General features: G+C 46.7%; 1 long non-coding RNA gene across 2 annotated transcripts; it reads left to right on the top strand.

Annotated features, from left to right (window-relative positions):
* Positions 1-9,652: 9,652 nt before the first annotated feature.
* LOC146072237 (uncharacterized) lies at positions 9,653-18,819 on the top strand. Of its 2 annotated transcripts, none has more exons than XR_014472997.1 (3): positions 9,653-9,855; positions 14,788-14,883; positions 18,703-18,819. It is a non-coding gene; the product is annotated as an uncharacterized LOC146072237 (long non-coding RNA). The 2 variants fall into 2 exon arrangements; XR_014472998.1 differs by lacking the exon at positions 9,653-9,855 and adding an exon at positions 11,023-11,234.
* Positions 18,820-20,337: the final 1,518 nt, after the last annotated feature.

Raw genomic sequence — 20,337 nt, 5'->3', positions numbered from 1 at the left:
TAATACACCCGTATGCAAAATTTCACAATCATCCCTTGAAAACTGTGGATTTGTATAGAAAGACAGAAGGACTGACAGACTCTGAGTTCAGAGATTGGGGCAGATGTATTGAGCCTTAACAAGAGATAAATTCAAGGGTGATAAGGAGAGATAAACGTCCAGCCAATCAGCTCCTTACTGACTTTTTTCAAACACAGCCTGTAACATGGCAGTTGGCAGGTGATTGGCTGGACGTTTATCTTTCCTTATCACCCTCGCATTTATCTCTTGTTAAGGCTTAATACATCTGCCCCATTATCGGCAATCAGTGCATCGTGAGAGTCGCACTGAGCATATGTTGTGATGGGATTCTATCAGTGGGTGGGATCGATGATCTTGGTAATCGGAATGAGCGTAAAGCAAAAATTGGGGTTTTTAATGAATTCAAAATGAATGGTAATTTATTTTGATTTCATTTTTTTTTTTAGTTGCCATGATTTAATACGCTCGTATGTAAAATTTCACGATTTTGGCTTGTAAGCTGTGAATTTGTATATAAAGACAGACAGAAGTATTTGTTTGTATGTATATATTGCTGCATTAGCAGATAGGACAGTTAAATAGTAATCAGGGGGGCAGAAATCATGGGCTAGGTGCCATTATAGGTATTGATGTTCCCAGTATCCCCCACTGCTACAACATCATCATATATACCTCCCAAAATGATGGCCACCACCTCTGCGGAGACAGTTTTAGACATTTGTATTGAGGGCAGGAGCGACAGCTCCGGCAGGGGGAATGAGGAGAACCCCTGATGCTATGGCAGACTGGGAGGTATCTCCTCACAAGTAGATACCGCGCGGGCGGTGTGGAGGTTGCCTTTTCTACGGTTACGCCCAGTGGAAGCTCCAGGTGGGGCGGGGGGGGGGGGGGGGGGCTGCAGCACGGTTAAAAATTCAAATAGGGAAGCCACACCCACTGCCAGTGAGTCAGTTTGAAATGGCAGTTGATGGAATGGGTGTGGCTCACCTATTTGAATTTTGAACTATGCCACAGCCCCCCCCCAACCCCCACCCCCACCCCCCCTCTGCATCCACCACTGGCTACGACACTGCTTGGAACGCAGTATCAATAGGTAAAAAAATTAATGGAGGAACTCCCAAATTCTTTATTAGCACATAACAAGATGCCTTTCAGAGACATTTAAGTGTGTGTGTGTGTGTGTGTGTGGTGTGTGTGTATCCCGAGTCTGTGTTCTGATCCGATGCCAGTGGATAATGGGTTCTCTCACTCATCCAATTAAACTAAGATTTTGAAAAAAAAAAAAGTTGCGCAAATATACCGTTCATTTCATCTGGTAGCAACGTAAAGACGTTTAATCTGTTCGTCAACACAGAGGTACCTCGTGCAAGATGACAGCTCGTTACTTCAGTAGGACATGGCGGAATGCTGCTATCATTACAATACCTGGAATCCTCAGGAGACAGAAATAACACCAGTAATCACTATTCAGCAATATTTTGATCGGAACATTAGAACGTCAGGAATGTGCTTAGACACGTAGATTCCCCTGTCTACATATTCCAAGCAGAAACTCAAATGAAGTTTTTAATTAATTGTATCTAACATCCAATTAATCTGTCAATCAACAGAATGGATATCTGCAGAATCTCGGTGATTAGAGAGGGAGTTTGTGTAATACATCGGCATGTGATAGGTACCAGACCACGGTAAGGATTTAGCATTAGATTCTGAGGCTGAAGGTTGGATAAAGATCGGATAAAGGTAATTTGATCTCAAGAATTTTCTTTACTTAATTGTGTTTAGCAAATAAAATGCATATAGAGGGGGCCGAGGGGCGGGCGGGGGACAAAGTTTCAAGGCCGATGGATGGCCAAACAAGGTCAGCCCCGCCCCTAAGTGCATAGTGATGTACAGACGGTGCGGCACAGAGAAGTGAAGCACTGCCCACAGTGCCCTAGTCAGATGCACTGGAATACAGAACAGTGGCATTTAGTTTAGGGGGAGACTGCTTAGCAGCACATATAAGCAGAACTATGCCACCAAGTGTACTTTGCCATAGAATATATATATATACATATATAAAAGGAAGATTTATAGAGAGCGATAATATGATCCACCACCTGATTTATACAGATTTTTAAGCACAATAAAGTATGTACAATTTCAGATAAAATGAATTAATCTTTTATTACAAATGTTCAATTAATATCACATGATTGTGTCCATTCTTCAAAACGATATAACAACCCAATGCATTTCGTCTTTAAAAAGACTTCATCAGGGTTTTTTTTACACAACGTGAAAGTAATGATTCAAACAATGATGTAATGACACTTTTATCAGAGGTCCCTCAATAATGAGTTAAAATGTTCCATTGAACACAAAACGTGGGCAAAATCTTTCATTCGATAAATCCTACAATCCCCCGGCAGCCAGCATCTTCTCCCTGCCCAGCACCCTGCTCCCGCTGGCACCGCAACAGCTTCCTCCTGCCCGGCTCCCTATGCATCCTCACTCTGCCTGGCTTTCTATTAGCCGGCATCCCCCACCTGCTGACGTCCCCCGCACGGCTCCCTACTCCTGCAGCTCCCTGGGGACTACATATGATAAAGCCATGCGATTTATCATATGCAAAACTTGGCACATCAATGCCTAATCGTGTGTCCCCCTCCCGGGGAGCTATAGGTGAAATCAGGTCCAACTTGTCCTTAGGACAAGTCGGACTAATGTATGGGGGCCTTTATATAGCGCAGCAGATTCCGTTACAGGTTCTTATATAGCACAGCAGATTCCGTTACAGCGTCTTATATAGCGCAGCAGATTCCGTTACAGCATCTTATATAGCGCAGCAGATTCCGTTACCTTGTCTTATATAGCGCAACAGATTCCGTTACAGCGTCTTATATAGCACAGCAGATTCCGTTACAGTGTCTTATATAGCGCAGCAGATCCCGTTGCGCTTTACAATAGTAGACAGTGATAGAACAAACTGGGTAACAACAGACAGACTTGGAGGTAGGAGGGCCCTGCTGCAAGCTTACAATCTATAGGGACATGGGAGGAAAACACAAGGACAGGCACCCGTAATAGCATAGCAGTCCCACCAAGTTGCAGGTCCAGAAGGGAAGCTATATAATACATAAGTGCCTCAGAGGGTTATGTGTGCGGTATATAAATATGATAGGCTTGCCTGAAGAGGTGAGTTTTCAGGGAACGCTTGAAAGTTTGGAGGCTAGTGGAGAGTCTTATTGTGCGTGGAAGGGCATTCCATAGGGTGGGAGCAGCCCGATGAAAGTCCTGTAATAGTGAATGGGAGCTGGTGATCCAATAATGAGATAGAGAGTAGATAGATAATAAGATAGAGAGAAAGATATATATATAGAGAGAGATAATGAGATAGATAGTTGATAGGTAGATAGATAGTGTATACACAATTTATATATATATAATTATATACAGTATAATTATGCATAAGAATAAAATAATTTATTGGAGGAGAGAAAGAGGAGAGTTCTGGGGAAAGTAAAATAATTAAAACATAGTTAATTGCGCATCCGCTGAGCTCTATCCCCCCATCCCGAACCTGAATCTCATGTACTATAATGAGACATTTCATCAAGCAGTTAATTATAGCACGGCCAGTAGACGCGGCCATGCTGACACTTCTGCAAATGAAAAAAAATAAAATAATCGAGTTACTGATTTATCTAATGTGGCTATTAGAGGTCGGAAAATTACATTTACTTCATAACACATTGCAAAGCCTCAACAAGGGAGCAGCGCCAGAGGGGATATTAAAGAGCCACGTCCGCGTATGTGATAATAGATAGGTACAGTAGATCTCTGTCTCTTCTTCCCTCTCTCTCTGTTTCCTTCTCTCTATTCATGGGCAGGATGTAGTAAAGGGGAATTACGGTAAATTTTTGACGCATCTCCCGTATGCCCTTTGCACCAGTTGTTGGCTTTCCGCATTTCTGCTGTAGAGAGATCCGATCGGCCATTGCAAGGGGCGGCTCTTATCAGGAGAGCTGCCCTTTGCGGTACTAATCACATATGTAAGCAGGTTAGCTGGCGATGGGTGGCGGGATGTACTGCAAGATGTTGGTATGCCTTATATGTGTATCTCCTGTACAAGTCGGTTGGGTCCAGTATGGTTATTTTGACATGACGCAGTTTAAAACTCAAATAGTTTAGCTCCACCCACTGCCACTGACTCCAAATGGACTCAATAGCGGGGGGTAGTGACTCCTCTGTTTGAGTTTTAGACCTCTAGGGCCGTCCCTGGTGGTGACTTAGAAGGATACATCACCCCCTCCCGCCATTGCCCACCCCTCCACCTCATCATCAGGTGTGTATGCACTCGCTGATACGGGTACCCCGGCGTCGGCAGGGATTGTTACGCCAACATTGTACTCTTACGCATGAGACAAAAACCTACGCTCACTCTGAACCAGGCGCGTAGGCAGCGTCAGTCAACCTAGAGGATCCACCACCGGATGGATTTACTGCTAGTGGTTAATGTCAGACAATCGAGTCTGATTTCTCTGACTGGGGGGGACTACGGTACATGATCAGGGTGGGGCGGTGGCTGTCGCTCTGTTACATATCATCCAGGCATTTGACACTGTAAATTAATTAACAAACCGTTTTGGATAAGAGCTGATTAAATGGATAGAAGTTTGACTGAAAGACGGCTGGGAAGGATTGCTGGCAGAGGATCAGAGGACGCGGAATGAATTGCAATGTACTGTCGATAACAGCGGGAAAGGTTCTAGGAGTTATCATTGTAAAGTACACAAAGGTCAGTAGACAGTGTAACACAGATATAGGAAAAGCTGGGGCAATAGCTGGTTGTATAGGAAGAGTAATAATAGCAGGAAGTGTGAGTGTGCGCGCATATGGGTGTGCGTTTGTGTATGTCCGTGCGAAGACTAGATGGACGTATCGGTTCCTTTGCACTTTAATTTTTTTCCACTTTATCTCCTGTTGATTTTGATTTTTTTGAATTACTTTATATTAAAGCCACCCGACATATGCTGGTCACATGATCAGTCTGACCCGCCCCCTGCTCTATGTGGCCCCACCCCCTCTCTCAGCCTAGGTAGGGGGTCAGCAGAAATCAGATGATGCAAATTGCTCTGCAAGTGGCTCCATTCCCCACTGTGTAATGCCTGTAATACTGGCATTACACAGCCGGGGATATGGCCACGATGATGCAACAACATGCCCTTTTTGTGGCCCGTCCGCCGGGCCCCACCCTACCTCCTGGAGCTGGCTGCCCTCTCCCAGAGAAGGATCGTGAGGCCTCACTTTCACGGTCTGCATTAATTCTGAAAATCAAGGTCCAGTGAGCTTTTGCCCTTCTTCAATAGGGGGCGAGGGCCGTAACAGACACGGAGTCACATTGTGTGGCAATAACTGTCAGTGATGAGATCTGTGCCGGTTTATAGACAGACTGTGCTCACTCTCAAATCTATGAAAACCTCAATAAAAAAAATACGCAGCCCACGGTATACAGACCACGTGTATACTGGCCACAAAATCCCACTTTGTTTTTGCAATCGTGTTTTAACCTAGAACATGTGCATTCCTACTGGTTGATGGTTTAACTGACGCGTTTAATGTTCTTTTATTAAAACCAGTTCATATATTGTAACATGTATTGTTTTCCCCTTTCCTGCCTGTTTTGCTTTGATGATTTTGTTCTACTCGCCTCAAGCAATGCAAGCAACACAAATTTTAATTACTGAGCCTTTACAAGTGCAAGAGTTGTCCTAAAGCATCCAGATACAGCTCCACAATGTACTCTGGAAGTTATGTTCTTCTGTAAGGGAAAATGCTACAAGAATATCAGATTGTTTTCACAATGTTTGCTTAGTACTCGGTGATAAGAATCCTTCTGAGACCAAGAGAGTTCTCTCATGGACCTTTTAATGGAAAATTAATTAGTCCTTTTCCCACAAGACTGTTGTGTTCTTAAATATCAAGTTAAGTACCTTTTAAGTATACATTGGATAGCCGTTTTCCTCAGCAGTCCTTCTACAAATCATTAACTCTATTGAAAAATCTCCATGGAGTCTGGAAAACATGGCTCCCAGTCAGGGCCGCCATTAGGGGGGTGATGTGCGTACAGCTTTCCCAGGCCGGGCCTCTCTGAGAGAGAATAAAGGGCCCAGGCAACTAATTTTGCCCACCGCATCCCCCCGCCACTGCCTCCGCTGTACTGCCTGCGCTCTCAGTACGCTGAACGAAGCCTTGCAGAGTCCCGTAGGCTTCTTCACCTCAAGACACCGGCAGCCATGGATACTACTGGAGAAGAGGACCGACCGGCGATGGACCCTATAGGTACGTCTTGTGTGTGTGATTGTAGCATATAATAAGACTTTACTTTTCTTATGTGTCTGTAATTTTTTTTTAACTATTTTCATTGTGTAGAACTACATGACCCAGCAGGCCCTTTAATGCCCCGCATGCTGGGACTTGTGATTCTTCAAGTCCCTGTATGCGGTGCATGCTTGCTGGGTCTTGTCGTTCCACAACTATGTAAAATAGTAATGGCTATTTTTACACAACAATCAGCCAGGTGCCCACCGCCCAGGGGCACCGGGGACAGCCTCGGACTGAAGCCAGGGCAGGGGTAACTCTTGAGGGGGGGAACCCTTTATTGGGGGGTCTCCACTCCTCCAGGGTCCCTGCCCGTGCTGGATATCCACGGGGATGAATGCTTTGGCCAGGGGATCTTGCGTAAAAAAATTTCATTACCCTGTTGGCTGTTCGGTCCCGGTGCTGGTTGTCAAAATACAGGGGACCCCTACTCATTTTGTCCTAGTACCAGGACCGGCCCTTGAAATCCTGGGGAATCCCCTATGTTTTTTGTCCCCTGACTTTCTAAAACCAGGACCGGTTCCTTGGGCTCATGGCTGGTTAAGCTCAGAAGGGGGGACCCCATGCCATTTTTTTTTGTTGGGGGGGGGGGGCACAAAATGCATATTACCATGTCTAACAAATTGCACATGTGCATTAATCAAACACTCAGTTTGGGAACTACTACCAATTGAAGGTGTCAGAGGTGGAGAAATCCCAAAGAAAGGTATAATTTTATTGACCGCTCTAATAAACATGGGAACACATCAAGGTCATGTGGCCATGCAGGGGGAGGGACTCAGTTGTAGCTCGACTTACTGCTTTATTCTATTGGCTTAATGTTCCACCAATCAGATTCCCCACCCTGTGATGTTACCAGTCTCTGGGCATATTTCTTATGGTAGTATATCCCAGCTCCTGACTCCCCCACATATAGATATACACCCGTCCCATACATATAATGCAGCATGGAGGCGCTCAGTGAGGGCGGCAGTGTAGGTATGTAAGCAGTGGCGTCACAATAGCCCCGCAGCCCCCGCGGTGGAGGGGAAGCGCTTAGAAAGTGTGGGCGCCGGGGGGGGGGGGGGGGGGGTCTGTGGGGCTATTGTTAACTGCTTTCGCCTGCCACATCTGTCTGTGCCAGGACGGGACCTGCCGCTGCTGCATCTGACTGCGGTCCCGTCCCGGCTCTCCTGGCTCCGTGTCCTGCTAATGAAAAGTGACACACAAAAAATGGCTGCCCCCATATAGCAGACAGTTTTTGAGGATGCTAGAGGAGGCGGCGGCAGTACTGTGTCATAAGGTAAGGGGTACTACTCTGTGGTGTGATATGAAATAGGGGCACTACGTAATTTATTTATTAACAGTTTATTATATAGCACAGCAAATTCTGTTGACAAGAAGATTGTATTACTCTGACGTAATTTGAATTGTTGGTACTATTATGTGACCCACGCCTCTTCCTTGTGAGGAAAGTATGGGGTTTAGGCCGTTTGTAAATTTAAGCTCCAGGGCCATGAAGACCTTAATCTGACACCATAGGTGCCAATTTATGTTTTTGCTGGTGGGTGCTCAAGCCAAAAATATAGAGAAGTGGCTTCATGGGGAAGGGGTGTGGCCACAAAATAATACAATTTATATTACGGAGCACAGTTGTCTCCAATATTCAAATTACGGCAACAGAGTTCCACATCCATAAATGCCCCCACAGTGCAGGTACATAAATGCCCCCACAGTGCAGGTACATAAATGCCCCCACAGTGCTGGTACATAAATGCCCCCACAGTGCAGGTACATAAATGCCCCCACAGTGCAGGTACATAAATGCCCCCACAGTGCAGGTACATAAATGCCCCCACAGTGCAGGTACATAAATGCCCTCACAATGCAGGTACATAAATGCCCCCACAGTGCAGGTACATAAATGCCCCCACAGTGCAGGTACATAAATTCCCTCACAATGCAGGTACATAAATGCCCCCACAGTGCAGGTACAGTACATAAATGCCCCCACAGTGCAGGTACATAAATGCCCCCACAGTGCAGGTACATAAATGCCCTCACAATGCAGGTACATAAATGCCCCCACAGTGCAGGTACATAAATGCCCCCACAGTGCAGGTACATAAATGCCCCCACAGTGCAGGTACATAAATGCCCCCACAGTGCAGGTACATAAATGCCCTCACAATGCAGGTACATAAATGCCCCCACAGTGCAGGTACATAAATGCCCCCACAGTGCAGGTACATAAATTCCCTCACAATGCAGGTACATAAATGCCCCCACAGTGCAGGTACAGTACATAAATGCCCCCACAGTGCAGGTACATAAATGCCCCCACAGTGCAGGTACATAAATGCCCTCACAATGCAGGTACATAAATGCCCCCACAGTGCAGGTACATAAATGCCCCCACAGTGCAGGTACTCAGCGGACAGAATACACTCTTCCCGGCATACTGTTTCCCAAGTGGCGGGTCCGGCAATGTGGGTGCTGCAGCCGCAAGTTAGCAAGTTAATATGGCGGCCCAGCAGGGGGACTCGTGGCCCTTGAGCACCCACAGAATTGGCACCTATGTCTGGCACTGATTATGAGGAGGGTTAGGCTGCAGGAGGGGAGGGTTAGGGTTTGGCACTAGGGGGTCTTTATCAGATGACCACCAGACCCAGAAGACTTCACGGGAACTGCCCAACCCTAGTAGTTGGGAGGTCGGGACGTTCGCGCGGCGAAGCCGCACGCGCTCTCGAAAAGGGGTGTGGCCTAGATAAAAGGGGGCGTGGCCTGGCAGGGTGGCGCGAACTTTGGCCACGCCCCGTTTTCGACGCTGAATAGACGCTGTGCGCATGCACACAGCGTCTATTCGTAGCAGGCTGGGGGGCTCCCAACTGCCCCCCCCCCACCGCGGGACAATGGCAGCCCCAGGCGGGACGTGGGAACGTCCCCGAATATCGGGACGTTCCCGCGGTAAGCGGGACAGTTGGGAGGTATGGATAAGCAAGAATTAGACCACCAGTTATGTTTTGTTGACATTCTAATCATACCAATTTTTAATCAATGTCAACATAGTGAATGTCGAGATTGACATTCTCCTGTCGACATGAGGAATGGTGGCAAAGTACCCAGCCAGCAAATCTACCTCTGAAGCATTTCCTAAACCACACATTGCAAAATCCCTGCACCCAGCGCCCCGCGCTCTGTAAATATTCCAGGCTACTTACATTCTCAGCAGCCTAATAGTCAAGTTTGTTCTTCAAGATAAAAAAATGAAAATGCTCCACATTAATCTATAAATCATCGTTACAATCCTGCAGCCAAATTCTGTTGTCAGGGCAGCTTATAATTGCAAATATATGATTAATTATTGATTAGGAACTGGCTGTTTGTCATGTACATTGGAAAGGATTTATGGATCAGCGGTGGAAAGATGACAGAACAGCACGAGGTCCGTATTTATCAACACAATACGTCAAGAAGAAAAATATCCAGGTAATCTCCTCCGGTGCCTGACATAGGATCTCTTTACCCCCAGATTAAATAGGATTGCAAATTCTCCATTTGACTGGAATATCCATGCCTTGGGTTAATAACACGTGGGTGTTGTATTAATAGATTGACAAGTCTAGTGAGACAATTAATAGGTCAACACTATATGGTTCACAGTGAAAAGGTTGACACGTTCAACATGTCGACCTGGAAATGCACAACATTTGAATGGTCAGCCCATTTTTGTTATTTTATCTCAAATCTAAGGGTTAATTGAGATCTCATGACACAGGCGCGAATTCGCTCCCCTTTCACACCAGCCTGAATTCCCGGGTTGGCTGGTGTGAAAGGTACTTACCCGGCATCCCAGCTTGCTTCCATCTGGGCGGTGGGGTCCCGGGATCCTGGCGGCGGGTCCGGGTGGCGGGTTCCAGACTGTGGGGATCCAGCAGAGGCGGCTGGGCGCTTGTAGCGCTATTTGTCAGGCATCGGTGCAGGAAGAGCTGCTAGATTCGAAAAGACTGGCCAGATGCTCTCAGCCAATCAGCGTCTGGCTTTTAAAAATGCTTTCAAATACTCCCGCCTCGCTGCCCGGCAAATAGCGCTACAAGCGCACAACCCTTTGCCCATACCCCACCACCCGCTGCACGGACCCCACCACCCGCTGCCCCCTCACACCAGAAAACGCAGGGACTAGGCCTGTGTGAAAGGGGCCAACCCGGGAAAGTCCCTGTAAGATCCAAGGACCATATTTCCAGGAAAGTCCCTGCATTTTCTGGTGTGAAAGGGGTATAAATGGTCGGTTACCACCACCCCCCACGCCTACTTCCTGTCGATCACTTTGCAAACGGCGTGTGAATAGAAAAAGTAGCAGGACTGCATCGTAGGACACCCTTGGAAGTCCCGTCCCCGCATTCTGACTGGCCCATGGGCCATTCAGTCAAAGATAATGGATGACTATCGAAAACTAAAACTATCGATGGTTATCCATCACATCGATGGCTGGATGCAATTTCACCATCGATGGCGACTGCTTCGTTGGCCATTCCTAGACCCAACCACAGCGTTTTGTCACGGTTAGGGTGTGACCCATCGACCTCTTTTGCAAAATAACCTTGCTGCAGAAGTTATTACGGCGCACAGTGTTTATCACCGCGCAGTATACAGGGGCGAGCAGATAGAACTGATGTCACTTATTCGCTACAGGCAGTGTATCTGTTTATAGAATATGGGACAGTCAGTCTCACCAGCTGAGTCCAGCAGTAAACACACACAGCAGATCACCCTGCAGTAACAGAGCCGGCGTTCCCTAAATATGAATAATGTTAGGAAGCAGCTGACTAATCACAGATTGCCTCTCCGAGAATGCGTGGGATACAGAGGTAAGCAATCTGTGCTTCTCGAGATGATGGGGAACCACAAATTCCAGCATGCCAGGTCATCCTCATAGTCCAACATGGGTCACAAAACCAGCTGAAAATTGCACTTGGATGCCTTGGGATTCTGCAGTTTCGTAGTATCTGAAGGGCCTTTATGCATTATATTATTTATGTGCCATTTCTATTACGGTATTTATATTTTTACTTTATACAATGAATCTTTTTTTGTGTTTCGATATTTTTGGCATAAAATTAGATCTAAACCATCCACACAAATTCTGCAAAGCCGGACATTGGGTAGAAACCTATGGGGGATGCGGCTGCGTGAGGGACATTGGAGATTCCTACTGGGGTCCCTTCTACATACATGCCGGCGGTACATAATATTTGCGGCTTACCCCCGAAAACAGGCGATATCTGGGAAATCGCCGCAATTTTGGAATAAAAAATGGGCCCCTTATTATTAGAAATGAGCGATTCACTTCACGGCCCCCAGCATTTTCCTTACTACCCACAGTGGTGCGCAGGGAACTATGCAATGTTAAACTGCAATCATTACAGGGGATGTGCTCAGCCAGGGGTGCAAACAGCTGTGTGGGGCCAGGTACTGGGAGTGGGCATGGCCAGTGCAGGAGGTGTGGCAAGCCCCCTCCTTATAATATAATAAACCATTAGGTTTGCTGTGTGCCGCCACAAAGGGGGGGGGGGGTCCTGGTGTGAGGACTGATGGGCGACGGTGACTGGTGCGATCACTCACCCCCTGTATATCACACAGGAAGAGAGAGAACTGACTGCTTCTGCAGCTCCCTCGCTATCCCCATCGCAGCAGACAGCAGCACATTTACTACATTATGGTAAGGCGAGATTAGGGTTAGCTAATGCAAGGGTCCGTGCTCCCACAAGACCACTGATTTTACACCGACCACCGCATCTGGAATTAATACAATCTGCACTTGCACTGGCCTTATGCTGGGTGCAAGAGATCAGTCAGAAACAGGATTTCCATCCGCATATTCACGGTAATTCCGTGCAATCTTGTTATCGCCACCATTTCCCACCCGAAGCTGCCAATATCACAGAAAGACCAAGTTCTGTAAGACTCAGAACAGAAACGACTTATGCAAAAATGTGTACATTCACATCAGCCTATGAGCTGTATTTCCAGGGAAACTTCATGCTCTGAGCCAAGATGGCCACCGAGTTCTCTACTGAGCATGTGCAGGAGCTATATTGGGTCTGTGAACAGTGCAGTGGTGGTATACACACGTCTCCTAATTACTGTAGCTCAAGAGAGAATTATGATTACCTGCAATCCGCAACATTTTCTAGCATCCCTGCACCACTACCTGTTATCAGTATACAGTCAGTGAGCTGGTTGCAGTATAGTCAGTGAGCTGCAGTATACAGTCAGTGAGCTGGTGGCAGTATACAGTCAGTGAGCTGCAGTATACAGTCAGTGAGCTGCAGTATACAGCCAGTGACCCGGTTGCTGTATACAGTCAGTGAGCTGCTGGCACTATACAGTCAGTGAGCTGGTGGCAGTATACAGTCAGTGATCCGCTTGCTGTATACAGTCAGTGAGCTGGTGGCAGTATGCAGTCAGTGAGCTGCAGTATACAGTCAGTGAGCTGCTGGCAGTATACAGTCAGTGACCCGGTTGCTGTATACAGTCAGTGAGCTGCTGGCACTATACAGTCAGTGAGCTGGTGGCAGTATACAGTCAGTGATCCGCTTGCTGTATACAGTCAGTGAGCTGATTGCAGTATACAGTCAGTGAGCTGGTTGCTGTATACAGTCAGTGAGCTGATTGCAGTATACAGTCAGTGATCCGGTTGCTGTATACAGTCAGTGAGCTGGTAGCAGTATACAGTCAGTGAGCTGGTTGCAGTATACAGTCAGTGAGCTGGTGGCAGTATACAGTCAGTGAGCTGGTTGCAGTACACAGTCAATGAGCTGCAGTACACAGTCAGTGAGCTGCAGTACACAGTCAGTGAGCTGATTGCAGTATACAGTCAGTGATCCGGTTGCTGTATACAGTCAGTGAGCTGGTAGCAGTATACAGTCAGTGAGCTGGTTGCAGTATACAGTCAGTGAGCTGGTGGCAGTATACAGTCAGTGAGCTGGTTGCAGTACACAGTCAATGAGCTGCAGTACACAGTCAGTGAGCTGGTTGCAGTATACAGTCAGTGAGCTGGTTGCAGTATACAGTCAGTGAGATGGTTGCTGTATACAGTCAGTGAGCCGGTTGCTGTATACAGTCAGTGAGCGGTTGGCAGTATACAGTCAGTGAGCCGGTTGCTGTATACAGTCAGTGAGCTGGTAGCAGGATACAGTCAGTGAACTGGTTGCTGTATACAGTCAGTGAGCTGGTTGCTGTATACAGTCAGTGAGCTGGTTGCTGTATACAGTCAGTGAGCTGATTGCAGTATACAGTCAGTGAGCTGGTTGCAGTACACAGTCAATGAGCTGCAGTACACAGTCAGTGAGCTGCAGTACACAGTCAGTGAGCTGATTGCAGTATACAGTCAGTGATCCGGTTGCTGTATACAGTCAGTGAGCTGGTAGCAGTATACAGTCAGTGAGCTGGTTGCAGTATACAGTCAGTGAGCTGGTGGCAGTATACAGTCAGTGAGCTGGTTGCAGTATACAGTCAGTGAGCCGGTTGCTGTATACAGTCAGTGAGCGGTTGGCAGTATACAGTCAGTGAGCCGGTTGCTGTATACAGTCAGTGAGCTGGTAGCAGTATACAGTCAGTGAACTGGTTGCTGTATACAGTCAGTGAGCTGGTTGCTGTATACAGTCAGTGAGCTGGTTGCTGTATACAGTCAGTGAGCTGATTGCAGTATACAGTCAGTGAGCTGGTGGCAGTATACAGTCAGATCTGGTTGCTGTATACAGTCAGTGAGCTGGTAGCAGTATACAGTCAGTGAGCCGGTTGCTGTATACGTTCAGTGAGCTGGTTGCTGTATACAGTCAGTGAGCTGGTTGCTGTATACAGTCAGTGAGCTGGTTGCTGTATACAGTCAGTTAGCTGGTTGCTGTATACAGTCAGTGAGCTGGTTGCTGTATACAGTCAGTGAGCTGATTGCAGTATACATTCAGTGAGCTGGTGGCAGTATACAGTCAGATCTGGTTGCTGTATACAGTCAGTGAGCTGATTGCAGTATACATTCAGTGAGCTGGTGGCAGTATACAGTCAGTGACCTGGTAGCAGTATACAGTCAGTGAGCTGGTTGCTGTATACAGTCAGTGAGCTGGTTGCTGTATACAGTCAGTGAGCTGGTTGCTGTATACAGTCAGTGAGCTGATGGCAGTATACAGTCAGTGAGCTGATGGCAGTATACAGTCAGTGAGTTGGTGGCAGTATACAGTCAGATCTGGTTGCTGTATACAGTCAGAGAGCTACAATATACAGTCACCGCACCCCATTTCTGCCTCCACATTGAGCCTCAGTGACATCATTGGTTCTCAGTGAATTGACAAGATGTTCTCCCATTAATATTTGGCACAGCTTCAGTCTTTCCGATATCTCTTCTCTTCTTCTCTGTATTTATAGGGTGAAAATCGTTTCGTATCAGCAAACTTTCATGTCCCTCATTAAAACCGCGATCAGAGAAACACTTCTACAATCCAGTTCTAAAGCGCCAACACTGTAAGAATGACAATGCCTAATTACTCGGAGTCTAACACTCTTTGTGCACCAACAAACAGACGGGAAATCTTTGGAGTTACTAATAATGAAAAAAAAAGAAGTTTTAATGAAGTGATAACTCGCTCTGTAGTGTTATAATCAGTAAGATTATTTCTTCATTTCCAATTACTGTTGAATTATTATTTGCCCTACTTGTAGTTTATTATATATACTAGGTGATTCATCGCGCCCTACGGGCGCTCTTCACACCGTCGTAAGGGGCTGCGCCCCCTTAATTTGTGAACATTTGTATATGAGAAAGATGGTTAGAATTAAAGATGCCTGTATTGCAACTTGAGTTATAGGTGAAATGTTTTACATAGAGAGCATATGATGTGGAAGGGGGTGTGTATTGTTTTGTTTAATTAAAAAGCGGTTACAGAGTAAGATGTACATTGATAGTGTGGATGGTACAGTGACATTTGTGGGTGTGGGGGGGGGGGGCTGTGTGTGCATGTTGTTTAGGTGTGTGTGTGTGCAATAGTATAGTAGGGTGTTTCTGAGTCAGCGGCTCCCCACTGGCGGAGGTCACGACACAGGAAAACAGGAGGCTGGGTAGTGATAGTGGTGTGTGGGAATAAGGGGGACTAAAGAGGAGGGTGGGAGATACTGTGCAGCTTCTGCCAGTGGGTGAGGGTCCAGCGTGGCCGTACAGGATGGTGGCCCTTAGTCAGTGTCTCCTCCTACTGGGTGGGAGTTCGGGTGCATGAGAGCAGGAGGCTGGGCTATGAGGCATGATAGGGGCATGTGGGCAAAACAGCATCAGCGACTCCCCAGTGGTGGAAGTTACGGTTCAGGAGAGCAGGAAGCTGGGTAGTGATAGGGGTGTGTGAGTATACGGGGGACTAAAGAGGGGCTTAGGGGTGCCGTGAATTGCGGGGGTGCCGTGAATCAAGGGAGGGGGGGGCGCAGGTGTCCGCGAATCACGGGAGAGGGCGGGGGTCCACAAAGCGTGGGAGGGGGCGTGAATTGCGCGAGGGGGGGTTGCGAATTGCAGGAGGGGGGTGCGCGGAAGGGTCCGTGAATTGCGGGAGGGGGGGGCACGGGGCGCGATGAATCACCTAGTTGGTTATATATTCTTGTATGCATTTACATAAACAGTAATAGTAGCAGTAAAAGATATGACTTAAAACACCTACAGTAAAACAGAACAGGTGTTATATATTATACAAAGAATTGGTTGATGATGTGTAGGTTGACATACACATAGTTGTCACTGGAAAAAAATTGCCACAAGAAAAAATCAACATAGAAAGGTCAACACATGTAAATGTTGACATAAGTGTGACACCTCATTGGTGTACATGTCGACACATGAGAATGAATATCAAAACATTAAAAAAAAGAAAAATAAATCTTCAAAAACTCATGTCAACCTTTTTCATTGTCGACCATAGCCGTGCCAGTGTTTTGCATGTGCCATTTAATCCTGGGGTTGCCGTGAATCGCACGCGGGGGTGGGGGGGGGGAGGAGGTGAGGGGTGTCCGCGAATCACGGGAGGAGGGGTCGTGGGTGGATGCTGTGAATTGCGGGAGGGGGGGGTGTGGGTGCCGCGAATCGTAGGAGGGGGGGGCGCGGGGGGTTGCAGTGAATCGCGGGAGGGTGGGTCGCGGGGGCGGGGGGTTGCCGCAATGACACGAGGGGGGGTCAGGGGTGGGGAATCACGGTAGGGGGGGTCGTGGGGGGCACCGTGAACCGCGGGAGGGGGGGCCCGGGGGGTTGGCGCGAATCGTGGGAGGGGGGCTCACGGGGTGCCGCGAATCGCAGGAGGGGGGGGTGTCACGGGGTGGGGCCGCGAATCGCGGGAGTCACCGGGGGTGCCGCGAATTGCGGGGGGTGTGCTGCAAATCGCGGGAGGGGGGTCGCGGGGGGTGCCGCGAATCGCCACAAGAAAAAATCAACACATGTAAATGTTGACATTAAGTGTGGCACTTCATTGGTGTCCATGTCTACACATGAGAATGAATATGAAAACATTGAAAAAGGGAAAAATAAATCTTGTCAACCTTTTTCATTGTCGACCATAGCCATGTCAGTGTTTTGCATGTGCCATTTAATCGTGGGGATGCCGTGAATGGGGGAGGGGGGGAGGAGGGAGGTGCATACCTCCCAACATGACACATTGCTCTGTTTCTGGACTTTCTTCTTAATTTATGGATTACCATCACCTGTGCTTAAACACCTTTCTTATCAATTACCCTGTTTAAAACAGGTGATGACAATCATAAATTAAGATGGAAGTCCACAAACAGAGCATTCTGTCCCTCCTGGAGAGGGTCATGTTGGGAGGTATGGAGGTGTGGGGCGCTCACCTGGTGTGTCTGGTGAGTAGCTGTGTCTTTGCTGTGTAACATGGAGAGGCAGAGGGTGTCTGGCACTGTCTGTGGGCTCACTGGGCTGGTTCTCTGTCATGTAAGTCAGAGGCTCCACCCAGCGTTACAGCTCCAGACACACTTTGAGTGACAGATGTAGCCAAATATATAAGAGATTACAGACCAATTTTGAGCCTTCAAAAGTTTAAAATCTTAAAGAAAACTCCAACTAAAAGTGGGGTCTTGCCGAAGGCCAGTGCCAGAGTAAGTATTCTCAGCACCTACCCCCATTTTCCAGCCCCTCAAGTGAAAGTGGCATCTTAGAAGTTCCACAACCGCCACTTGCATTGAGTACAACAAAGATGTCTTCCCCATAGATATTCCTTAATTTTATGATAGGCAGACACAGAGATCCCCCCTTTAGATCCCAGTGCACTCAACAGTTGTCTAATGTTAGAGCCAGCTCACATTACTGATTAGATGCTGATGGAACACGGGTATTGCATACACAAGATTAATGAAGCCTTCAGAGGAACCCACCACATCAGGATATTGCCCCCAACCTCAGATGACCCACTTAGCTCTTCACTGTCACTGATTGGCCCACCACTTAGCTCCTCACCCAATGCCTAGCTCAGCCCTGTATCCTTTTCTGATTGGCGCACATCTTATATCATGCATCCTTATTGGATCAAACTATTGGAGGTTCTATCAATGGTGAACCTGTTGAAGACCATCCCTGATGTAATCTACTTGTGGCAAGAAATTAAGTTTGCCATGCACAAGGGTAAAAATCTTCCCCCACACACACTCTCAGGTATCTTAAGGAGTGTACACACTATGCAATTCATCGTGGTTGCCCAGAAACCCCCCTCCTCTTGGCAAGTGCCTTAAATTATGACAATAGCACTGGTACATAATATGATCAGTAGAGCTGCCACCACACCATGCAGTGTAAGGGACAGAGCAGAGCTGCTGCACATGCCCAGTGTACCAGCTTCTACCACATTTACTGTATGTGTGGATCTGAGCCCTCAAACATCGCAATGGACCAGAGAGCAGCTGCCAGGAGGAAGAGACAGGAGCCTTACCATGAAGTGGGAGATTGTGAGCTTATAAAGTACAGTACTGGTTGTTTTCCTGACCACTTATCTTATTTAAATGTTAGAAACAGCCTATACTATAGACCATCTGTACTGTTAAATATTATTACTTTATTTCATACAATATCCAGTGTATAAAAAGCCCAATTTTCAGATGTTACCACTCCCCAGCGCATTTGAAAGCCCCCTCTAAAAATCCTGCGTTTGCCACTGAAACCATGTAAAGAAACATCTAAAACAAGACAGAAATACTGTAATTACCTTTTGGCTGGTCTCCGTGCCCCACACCACACTAGCCGATATGGAGTTACAAAGGGGTCAACAAGAAAACCTAAATGAAATGGCGATGTTGCTGTTATTTCAGCTGCTTCGGCCATAGGTGAAAAGCAATAATTAGGAAACATCCAGCCAGCAAAGCGCTCGGGATAATGACATTGCTCGGAGAGGTTGTGGAAGAGGCTGATGGGATGTCGGACGCAAGAAAAAAAAATCCAGTTTATAAATAAATAAACTGCAAATAAAATGTGAAAGGATTTTATTCGCATAATTAGTCTTTTAATTGGAATGTTTCCGCGCACAGAAGTGGAGGTGGCCGAGGAATGGAGGCTTGTCAGTCTAGTCTGAGACATTAATGGTACATAATACATCCGCAGATTATTATAGCGTTGGGATTAATTGAACCTGATCTGCGGTAGGCAACCTAACTGCTAATTATATTACACTCGTCTGGATTTTGAAGTTGAGCAGGACTAGCTGGGGAATGCGGTTGATAAGGTCGACAGTGAAACGGTTGGCCACCATTGGTCGACATGCAGAAAGTCAATACACACATGAAAAAGATAGACATGCATTAAGTCGACATGGTCAAAAAGTCGATACAAACAAAAGGTAGACATGATCAACGTCGATAGTGTCTAGACCAGTGATTTTCAGTCTTTTTTCCTTGCGGCACACTAAATAAGATTTAAAAATTGCCAAGGCACACCATGAGAACCCCACAGGGCAAAACACATTAGCCCCCACAGGGAAAAAAAAAAACCTATTGGCCCCCTTATAAAAAAACAAAAACCACAAGTCCCCACAAGTAACAAAAATGAAATACATCGGCCCTTTACATGAAAAGAAGAGACCAGTAAATAACAGTTGAACTGGTGGTGGCTGTAAACTGGTTTGGGCATCTCTAGATCTGGGGGCACACTTGGGAACAGCTCAGGCACACTAGTGTGCCCCGGCACAGTGGTTGAAAAACACTGGTCTAGACTGACTTCATTTTGATGGAGATGGCCAAAAAAGGGGCGGGTGCTAAGGTCATGTGATGTCAGCTGCCCAGTCCGAGCAGGTATCAACCCAGGGGAACGCCCCATATGCCATGGTGGATTGTCCTTCTAGGATACAGGGGAAATCCCTGGTGGGCCCCACTGCAGGTGGGTTCTACCCCTTTCTCCTGGAGTAAGTTTGTGGAGCAGGACCGGTTTAACCTTTGTTAAATTCCAACTTCAATATAGCTATTTTGTTATTATGCAGAACCCACCCAAAATAATGCTTTATTATTCTTTAAATTACATTGAATTCTCATAAAAGACAATTATTCTTTTTATTCCTTCAAAGCTTCAAATTCAACTTTACCAACTTGGACCGAAACCTGCTCCTTCTTTTTATTATTATTTTATTTTTACACTAACGTCACAAAAAAAGATAGGTCGGTGTAAATAAACGCCGGATTGTAAGTATACAGTATGTGGAGGTTTTCATAACAATATCTGCCCAAGGTAGGGTAATATTGGTTGGTGGTCACCGAAGACAATAAGTACGGAGAGGCTCAATCATGACAAAGAAGGAGGCACCTAAACTCATGGAAACTATCTTGGGGCATTGGTCTCTTTTGAAACAAGAGTACATCAATGGGTCAACAGTCAACAATAAGTCGACCCAAAATGGTTGATTGGGTCAAAAGGTTGACAGGGAAAACAAATCAAAGTGGAAAAAGTAAACACCTCAA

Source organism: Crinia signifera, chromosome 4 (genome assembly GCF_055691185.1).
Source record: "Crinia signifera chromosome 4, ASM5569118v1, whole genome shotgun sequence".
NCBI lineage: Eukaryota > Metazoa > Chordata > Amphibia > Anura > Myobatrachidae > Crinia > Crinia signifera.
The sequence above is the reverse complement of the archived record's forward strand: the minus strand, read 5'-3'. Positions and strand labels throughout refer to the sequence as shown.